Consider the following 10,526-nt stretch of genomic DNA (forward strand, 5'->3'; position numbering starts at 1 on the left):
AGTGGAAGAGCGAGTGCAAAGAGCACAGTGCAGACAGCAGGGTCTTCTCACAGGACCACTAGTGTGCTTCTCCAGGTGGGTCAGATCTAGCATCTGAGGTTCTCTCAACAGCACAGGCATCTATTAAAGTGGAACACATAACTCACACACTGCTTTTTATGGTACCTGTCTTTGTTTTTACCTCAAAATCATCCCAAACATTTTTGAGACAATTTGCCAATGTTTACCAGACTTCTACTATTTTGGAAAACGTGTAAGACATACTAGTACTGAACAAGAAAACTGAGACATAGATTTATAATTCATGCAGAAAACAAAATGTACACAGGCAAACAAAATTAGATAACTCAAAGGTATAGATCCCAATTTAAGAACATATAGCATACATATAATAAAATACTGTAAATGATAGTTAATATTTTTGTTTTAGTCAAGATAATTCTCTACTGTGATCAGAGAATATCTGTTGAACATTCTTCTCTGAGCAGTATTGATCTTCCTGTTGCATAGACCATAGATGATGGGGTTCATAAATGGGGGCACCATGGTATAGATTATGGCAGTCAGAAAATTCTTAAAATATGGTTTCTTTGCAATGGGACCTAAGACAGCTATTGCTCCCAAAATGAAAAACAAAAATGACAAACAAAAATGACACCTGTACCCCGAGCTGTGGGGTACAGGTGGACTTGGATTTGTTAGGGGATTTCACTGAATGGGTCTTAAAAACTGTTGAAAATATATTAACATATGACATAAAAATAAATGCAAAACACACTAAGACAAAGCAAACACTGCAATAATTACAAATGCAGAATACTGGACATCTGGTGATGATATCCTCAGAATTTGAGGAACATCACAGAAATATTGAGGGATCACATTGGTCTTCCTGAAGGGAAACCTGAAGAGAGAGCCCATGTGGATAGCAGAATGGACCAGACCAGAGCACCAGGAGTCAGCTGCAGCCTGGGACCACAGACTCAGTCTGATGATGAGCCCATAGTGCAGAGGGTGGGAAATGGCCATGTAGCAGTCATAGGACATGACCACCAGGAAGGCAAATTCCACTGCCACACACAGTGTGAAGAGGAAAATCTGTGCAGTACACTCTGTCAGGGAGATCATCTTACTGCCAATCGTAGAATTCCTTACAGCTTTGGGAACAAGAACTGAGATGCTGCCAATGTCTGGGATGGCCACATTTCTTATAAAATAGTACATAGAGAGTGCAGACGTGTGTCTGTCATGATGACAGTGACAGTTATAAGATTCCCTGTTAGTGCTCCCAAACAAATCACTAAGAACAGCTTTCCAAAGCTCAGAGATGTAGAATCATGTATTCTGGAACCATGAAAGTCACCTTGTCCTTTCTTTATACAGGGAAAGATAAGGTTCAGTAGGAATTTTTAATCCATAGATTCTTGAGGAAGCTTAGCTCTCCTGTGTCTTGGTCCCTTTGTGCTCAGCACAGCACAGTACCTGTGGGGAGTACTTCATTTTTCAAATGCACTTTAGCAAACAGTTCTGGAGGTCAGAGAGCATGGCAGGGGCATTGGTGCTGGTGAGTGGCTGATGGGAGAGAGACCAAGGGGAAGAGGAGAGTAGAAGAGAGGAGAGGAGAGGAGGGAAGGTGAGGGAAGGGGAGTGAAAAGGAAAGGAGAAAAGAGAAGAGGACTGGAAAAGACCTCAGCTTGGTCTATTTAAACAACCTATTATTTTGATAAACAATTGATACTTTGTTACTCTTTTCTGAGGATTTTACCAATAAATTATTTAACTGTCACTAGGGCCCACATCCATAGGTTTTGTAATCTCCTGTTACCCTTACACTGGGGAGCAGGCATACAAATTTTGGAACACAGACTGCATACAATCCCCAGGATCAGGTTAGACAGAAGCATTTTCCTGATTTTAAAGTTTCTCTGGTTTACTTCTAATGAGTTTCATTGATGTAGAAAATGCAATGTTTTATACTTTAGTGTTAGGGTTTTATGTTCACACACTCAGATTGTTAACTTTAGTTCAGCACCAAGCAGATACTACACTGATGGCTTTATGATTAAATTACACCAGAAATTGAATAAGAAAACCAAATGAATGATAATGCAGTAGTTTAGAGAAAGATTCACATCACTTACCTCTTAATCTTCAGTAGCATTCAAGTGTATCTTAGAATCTGATAATGGAGCCTCAGAAATGCACATTACTAGTGCTTCCCTAAAGGTGGAAATGAAGGCCCAAGGCATCCAACAGGGACCTCCCTTCTGTGCTTCCCCAGGATGCATTTTTTCTGTGAGGGATGTGACTACCCACTGTTCATGTGGGCAAGTGGGGCAATGACTGGAAAGAGACTTAATTAGTACCATTTTCACTCCATGGCTAATTGAAATTGATTATTTTTCTATAACTCTTAATAACCATGAAGAATAATTTAGCCCATATAAGTGGGCATCGTTTTTGAAAATATTCCTGCACTGGTTTTGAGTAAATGTAAATAAAATTACAATAAGATATCTATCTCAAACATTGGATACTATCACTAAATCTATTGCAAAGACCACAGTTGCCCAGAAAACTCCAATTCTCTTGCTAAATTTGATTTAGTTAATGTGACTTTTTTGTACAATTCCATTAGTGAACAGGGTAGAATGAGGTGGCAGCCAACACCTCCTGCCGTAGCTGGATAAGTGCATCTGGTGTGGTAGAATCTCTGCCGGAAGAACCCAAAACCCCAGATACTTATGTCAACAATGCAAGCCCTTATGGCTCATTTAGGGTATATTTCCATTTGCTTCATGGATTCATGAATGCTCTTGCTGAGTATGCTCAGTCACATAGTTATTACCTCCCCTCAGAAGTTCCAATTGTCTCCTGTTGTGCTCTGTTTCTCTAGGTGTTGCATGCTCATATATCTGGCATATGTCAGATTTTCTCACCAAGGTTAGAATAGTGAGCAAAATAAGAATGTAAAGAATCACCCAACTAACTGGATGTTATCAATTGTAACTTCCATTCTTGGAACAAATACATAAATTATCATGGTATCAAATAGTGGCATCCATGCTCAAGGATTCTGCCAGTTTTTGATATGTTATACTGTGTCAGGAGCCACCTAGAGGGTTAGTAAAGTACATTTCTGGGTGTTTCAGGGTCATGAAGATATGACCTGAAGGTCTATATTGAGTCTGTGACCCCTTCTTCTCATGCTGTTTTCTTGATGTTTCCTGTTTTTTTTTCCCATGCCTTTTTGCTATGATCTCCCTGTCTTACAGCCAGGTGACCAAGGACTGAATTCTTTGAATCCAAGAGCAAAATTAAACCTCTGCTCTTTTAAGTTGTGGGGAGATATTTGCTGGCACAGATGAGAAAGCTGACCAACTTAGGTTATAGGGACCAGGATTAGGGGCTTCCTAGACCTTCCAGAACTCAAATTTACAAAACTGGAAGACTATAAAAATTAGTAATATATTTGAAATGTCAATCCTGAGATGAATAAGCATAACTTTTATTACATAAGAAGCAATAGTGACATACTAATGTTTTCCTAAATTCAGCTAAATCATATTGACTTCAGCATTTCAGAAATCATTGCATGTGTTTCACTGAATTCCTTATTTGTCCATTAAACCATGTCCTGATATTTACTCTGGTAGATCTCCTTATTGCCCTGCAGTGCACAAGTCAGATAAATGCTGTTAAACTATATTCTTATTTATACAAACTGCCAGAACTGTGTATTCAAAAATGTTGCATATAAGTAAACTAGGAATGAATAATCTTCTCTGTATTAGGAGGGAGGGGAATGTGAAGTTAGTGTTTCCCAGATGTAGAATTTCAGTTGGGAGGATGAAAAATTTTAGAAAGGAAGAGGTATGAGAATGTCTCTGGTACAAATCTCTGAAAGTGCTAAAGTGTGTGTTTAAATAAAATTTCCCATAACCTACAATAAGCATCATCAATGGAATGATATAAAACATCAGAAACTCAATGGTGTGATTTTGTTGGGACTGTGGAACAATAACTTTTTTCATGAACAGAAATTGGAAAAGGAAAATATTACATAGAATGAGTAATGCATTTGAGTTACAGAGTTCCTGGGTCCTCTGCCACATGAGGCCATCTGTCATAGTGATTGTCCATGGGTGGCATGAAGGATGAGAAGATTATTTGGAGATGAGACTTGGTTCAGTCACCAGACAGCCCAGAGGGGCTGTTTCTTCACAGAGAGAGTGCCCAGTCATCAGGGTGACTCTGGGAGAAGGAAGAGCACCCCAAGAACCCTGTGGTTTTTATTAGGAATCTTAGTGTAAGAGAAAGAGCAGAAGAAAAGTAGTTTGGGCCAGGAGCTGTCTCAAGGCTGGGCAGTTTCCTATGGGGAAGGGGAAGGACATGGCCAGACACAGCATGCTTTACTAACCTAAACTTCTTGTTGTTTAACCATTTGAATCTCACACAGCCTGTGTGCTTTTGCCTCATGGTGTAATTATTTGTGTGCTTTTGCCCCATATTTTAAAAATTCCCTCCTCATAAAGCCTGTGCTTTTGCCCCACATTTTCACCATTCAGTTTAATAATTCACTCCTGGCCAGATCCCCCACATTTCCCCCTTTTTGTTTTGTAAAATGAGGCATGAGGAGGAAGAGAAAAATAGTGTCATGGGTACTGGGCCTCGTGCAGGAAAGTCATCATGGGCTCAGCACATAGCATCTGCTGGAATACCATACAAAGGGCCTTGAGGATTATAAGAAAAAACACCAAAAAAGATAATTCAAACAGTAATAAGAATCCAATGTGAAGGTTGATGCCAGAAAGCCAAATTTTTGAGTTGATCCAGCAGGTGATATCATTAAGGTAACTTAAGATGAAATTGCCAGCTTCCGCTGTGATTTATGAAGTTGGGCCTGTGGTCAGCCCTGGAGATTAGTAATATCTCCATCCAGATTAGTGTGAAAGGAAACAATGAGAAGGTGTGGGACTTCCTCTTAGGAATCTAAATGGCTAAATGCAAGAGATGCAATGCATATAAAATGATAAATGTCATCACAACTAAGTTCACTGTGTGTCTAAAGTGCTTCTTGATGCTTCTTGAGCCTGATTCTCTTTTCATCAGAAAGTGCTATTTGTGTAATTACAAGTGTCAACCACTGGAATAGTCAGAGTGGGTGTAGACCCTCCCATAGTCCTTACAGCACCAGGAGGTGGAGTTAAATTTTGTCTGTTTGAGAGGTGTCATTAGAGGAAAGAGGTGTTTTGGGATTTTTCCATGGGACTATATCTAAGACAGGTGAGGTAAGAACATGTGTCCCATAAACCATGTCACTTAGTTGAGGTGTATATGTCAGCAAACTCAGAAAGATAAGGAGGCTTTCTACCTGTGTAATTTTGGATTTGTACGTGACTTACATGATTGTTGTGAGAAACAGGTTTTTAGAAGTGAAGGGAATTCTTATGCTTTCAGCATGTGTTCAGCTTGAGTGATGAATTGCTTTTTTTGTCTGGTTGTAAAACCTCATGAATTACAAATTTAAAAATTTAAAGAAAAGAGATACTTGTTTGTGGGGGAGTTCCACTTCCATATACCCCCTTTTTGTTTTAATAAATGGGTCCTAAAGAGCTCATTGGCTTTTCTTACAATGGCTTGTCTTGTAGGGTTGTGACCAATATCAGTGACATATTTAACACTTCAGAGTAGGAGGAAAGTTTGTAAGGAAATTGGCATTGCCTTCATTAGTGGGCTAGGGTACATATGAAGGAGCATCTCATCATATGTATTATGAACAAGGGCAGCTTTAATCACTTGTAAAGTCCCCACAACATAGGCTGAATCAGTGACAATATTGAGAGGCTGAATCAGGGAAATGGTATTTTTTTAATCAATCAAGATTATCTTAGTAGTTAAACTGTTAACAGGCAGCAATTATAAAGTTTATAGAGAAAACTTGAGATCAAGGACAACAAAACACATTATCACAACAATCAGGATGACATTATTATATAAAATGATATGAAGAAATTTTACCCAGACTTGTAATCTTTCAATAAAATGTCACCTAAAAAGAATGCATCTATTCAGAGATGTATTTTATGTGATATTGTTAGACCATATAATGTTTGAGCCTTTTTAAAGTATTGTAGCATAAATATTTAACATATATGTAAGAATCATTTAAGGATAAGCCTTGAAAAACTATCTGTGTCTTTGAAGACCTGTGCACTTGGGAAACAATATTTAATATACTTAATACATCATGAAGCTAGCAATAATGAGTGTCACAAATTAGGTTGAAACTGCCCCAGGAGGCAGCTTTGCCTTGTTTTTTGTCATAGATCTGTCTGGATGCCTCTGCTAGTCTTGCAGAAAAGCTCATGTTCACTATTAATTGTAACAATGACAGTTGCAGCCTGTGTCAGCCAGAGAGGGGAGCTGAGACATGAGGAGGACCAACCAATGAGAGTTAAGGCTGGAGCCCCTCATCTTTCTTGAGAAACAAGGAGCTTTCAGAAGAAATAGTCTGAGCTCCACCAAACCAACAAGCAAACACATATTTATTTTATAAACTGCATCCTCCACAAGCTTTTCATCAACATACTTGAGCTTTCCAGTTCTAACTGTATCTCTCTTTCTAGCAAAGCAAAACTTTTATCATACAAAATCCTTTCATATCAAAAGGATATCTTATAACTTCCTTTGTATATTTTTCTGTATCCTACTTACTATAAACTTTTTAAAATAACAAACTTGGCTGCAGTTGCTTGGATTTTAAAGTGTCTTGTCATTGTTTTTCCTTTGGTCTCAGACTGTTCCACTTTCAAACTTGACTGGCTGACAGGAGACTTTCACATAACCTTGAGTCAGTGCTCTTGTCACCTGCAGAAAGCAGAGGGAAGAACAAGTTAACCCCATAATTGTAACTTAAGATTTTATAAAGCACAAGAAATGTTTTAAGCATGTTAATTAAACAAAATACCAACTTGAGTTGGAAGCTATAAGCAAATTTATCAAGTAGCTAAGATTTGTAAAAACAGGCTCTTTTTCTGACTGGATTGGCTCTCACAACAGAGCAGGAGCATTTTAGGGTTGACTCAGCTTTTACTGGGGCTCAGAGAGTTGGGCCTTTCAGGTTTTTGTAATAAAGTTTCCCTCATTATCAAATTTGGGGCCACACTGATTACCCCAGTGAGGACCTTTTTTACCATTAGGGCATTTTTGCTTTGATTCTGTCTCTTTATCTGGCTTATTGTCTTTACAAGCCTTTAAAAATGTCTCCCTTTGCCATAATTATAATATATTTTAGGCTTTAAAGCAATAGCAAATACTGTACCTTGTAAATCTCAGTTCCAACATTTTGCTAAGCCTTAATCATTTTAGCAATACATAATTTTTAAGGGTTGTAAGGAGTCACAATCAGCACTGGCACTTTTATATACTAGTTGAAGGATGACTTCATCATCAAGAGGCAGTATCTATAGACTATTATTTTTTGTTTTTGCTCATGTATGTGGTTATTTATTCATCATGTCTGTTTTAATTTTTCTTGCATTGGTTTCTGTGTTCTTAACACAACAATCTCTGGTGTTCTAAGTCTTCTGCATGAACCTACTACTTAGACAGAGCTGGCCACTCAAAACTGGTGTGGTACATGTCTCCCCTTCCCCTAGGACCTCTTACAGGAAAGTGTGGAATTTTCCAGATAAGCCCCTATTGTAAAACATAAATTTATTTTTCTAGACCCAAATTGGATTCCAGAGGCTGCAAAACCAATCCTTGGTTTGTATTATTTGAGAATGATGTTGGTAGGCACAACAACGTTGAGAAGCTATGAGTTTTTATTTTTAATTCTCAAGAGTCTGTCCCAGCAATATAGAATTTTTAGTCTCATTTTTATGTTTGTCCCTTGAATTCCAATGAAAAAACTTCTAATTGCTGCATATAGCCAACAACAGGGATTGCACTTATACAACCAATTTTGATATCCTTTTGATGGGCTGAAAGGAAACATTACCAACTTTAAAGGCATCTTTACTTTTACCAACTTATTTAAATTAGCCCACTGTTAGGCTATGTAAACCAAAAGGCACTGGGCTAATATCATGAGCGTCTATCACAAATCAACTTGGAGGATAAGATATGTCTGAAAGTCAACACACATACAGAAAACATATATATTAGCCTAAATCACATATAACCTATATATTTTCAAACTGTAAGGCTTTTATGTGTAAGTGCCCTTTAAGTCTATTAGTTTTTATTGTGTAACAAGTTTCATTTTGGCTCACTCACTTAAAAGCCAGAAGTATATAAGGTCAAAAATAAAGGAAAAACTAAAATTTATGAGAACTCAAAATTTTGAATGAAGCAGCTTCAGGTACTTTATCAGTTATGAGAACAGATTAACAGGCAGGTGGACTAATAAGATCACAAACATAACACATAAACAGTCAGATTTAATCAGAGTTCAATCATGATTTTGTCATGGCTTTGAGTCTTTGTAACAATATTCATAGGAGTTTTCATTTTTAAGAGACATTGTAAATGTTGCTTACATTGCTTTTGCTTCTTAAAGTATGACTCATATTGTAGACAAAGCAAGAGAAATGAAAGTAAAGGAGCAAAGTGAGAAACAAACGAACTGTCCTCACTCACTTAGCAACTGGACAGTTAAAAATCTTCTGGGTTGATAAACCTGAAGCTTAAGCTTCCCTTAAGCTTACATCACAATTTGTCAGATGCCTATGTTCCCTTCCCAGGATGAAGAGTGGATGACTCCTTGCTCCTTTCCCAGGCTTGACAGGCCAGCCCTCCACACTGATTCGCAGCAGCAGTCTTTCCTCACACTACGTGCACCACTTGTTGCAGTCAGCGACTGAGGGAGGCATGGAAGATGAAAAGATTACTCAGACACAAAACTCAGTTCAGTAATCCAGAGGCCCAGAGGAGCTATTTCTCAACTCATAGTACCCAGTCACCAGGGAGACTCTGGGAAAAGAAAGACCCACTGAGCCAAGAACACACTCACCTTTATTTAAAATCTCAGTGTAAGAGGAAGAGCAGAGAAAAGCAGCTTGGTCCAGGAGCTCTCTCAAGGCAGGGCAGTTTTTCATGGAGAACAAAGAAGGACATGGCCAGACACAACATGCTTTACTGATCTAAGCTTCTTGTTTAACCATTCGATTCTTAAATTTGTGTGACTTTGCCCCATAATTTAACCATTCACTCCTCACAGAGCCTGAATTTCTTTTATTTTGGATTAATTATTTGTGTGTTTTTGCCCTGTATTTGACCATTCCCTCCTTGCAGAGCCTGTGCACCTTTGTCCCACAGTTTAACCTTTCAGTTAATCAGTCACTCCTGACCAGGTCCCACTGCCATCTACTCTCTTGGTGTCTCCTATGGCTAATTTAAAAGAAATTCAAGTAAGAGAAATGTAGAGTTTCTCCCTATATTGAGGTATAATGATTTTTCTAGTACATAATCTAGTGAGAAGGGGAGAGAATTTCTTAGAGACACATTAGTCATCTTTTCAATCACTGGACCAAATATCCAAAACCCACAAGTTAGAGAGAGAGCATTTTTTCACTCATCAACTTTAGCTGACTCCTTCCACATTGAGCTGATGCATGGAATCAAGGGGCAGACAGAAGCAATGGCAGAGGAAAGTGTACACCCCATGCAGGCAGGAGGCAGGAGGAGGAGCCAGGGAGAAGAACCCACCTTTGCAGCTCACCCCCCTGAAGTCTCCTCCATCCAGGCAGCCTCCTCACAGCACAATGGGCTCCTGAGCTCCTCAGTGAGTGAACTCACTCTGAATGCATCACTGAGATCCATCACCATCACAGTCAGGAGGCTGTGAGGGGCCTTTTAGGTCTGAACCACAGTGCAGTTGGTGATGTGGTCACAGAGCTGTGACACAGCTGATCAGAGCTGGATTAACTCACAACACAGGGTCCTCTCTTCCTGTGTGAACTGAGTCAAAAGGCTGTGGTAGGAACTGAAAGGATCACCAAAGAGGCATTTTTTACCACATCTTTGTTTGTGTGACTGTGTGTGTGTGTTAGGGATGGGTGCAAGGGTGCTTTTTGTGTATCTCAAGTACACTTTCATGTGTCATTAGTGTATGTAAAATTTAACTATTAGTATTTTCAAATCATTGAGTTAGTCAATAAGCTACAAAGATCTGACCTTTATTTCCTTATTAGTACATGTTTGCAGTACATAATGTTCAGTTCCTGGTGTGGATTTGGTATATGTGCGTAAAACATCTCAATTTCTTCTTCCATCACCCTTTAACTCTTCTCCCTCCCCATCCTCCATCTCTTGATTCCTTCACATTTCAGAAAGGCCTTGGACACTGTATCCTATTCACTTTTAAGGAGATTTCTTAGTGATTTGTTTTGTACAACCAATGAACAAGGACATCAGGCTGACTCTACAGAGATCCCTGAGTTGTGTGTTGCATGGTGGTGGCCTGGGAGTGGAGCTGCCAGTGATGGCTCTGGAGTTGGTGTCAGGAGAACATCAGTCCC

At 38.9% G+C, this 10,526-nt stretch overlaps 1 long non-coding RNA gene across 1 annotated transcript; it reads right to left on the reverse strand.

Annotated features, from left to right (window-relative positions):
• Window positions 1-3,106: 3,106 nt before the first annotated feature.
• Window positions 3,107-9,266, reverse strand: LOC101722029 (uncharacterized). The gene is made up of 3 exons (XR_205103.3): window positions 9,020-9,266; window positions 8,647-8,866; window positions 3,107-6,870 (listed from the first exon to the last, which is right to left on the reverse strand). It is a non-coding gene; the product is annotated as an uncharacterized LOC101722029 (long non-coding RNA).
• Window positions 9,267-10,526: the final 1,260 nt, after the last annotated feature.

The sequence above is a fragment of the Heterocephalus glaber genome, unplaced genomic scaffold (assembly GCF_053883595.1).
Source record: "Heterocephalus glaber isolate CG9 unplaced genomic scaffold, H.glaber_assembly_v1.0 deba00001466, whole genome shotgun sequence".
In the NCBI taxonomy this organism is placed as follows: Eukaryota; Metazoa; Chordata; class Mammalia; order Rodentia; family Bathyergidae; genus Heterocephalus; species Heterocephalus glaber.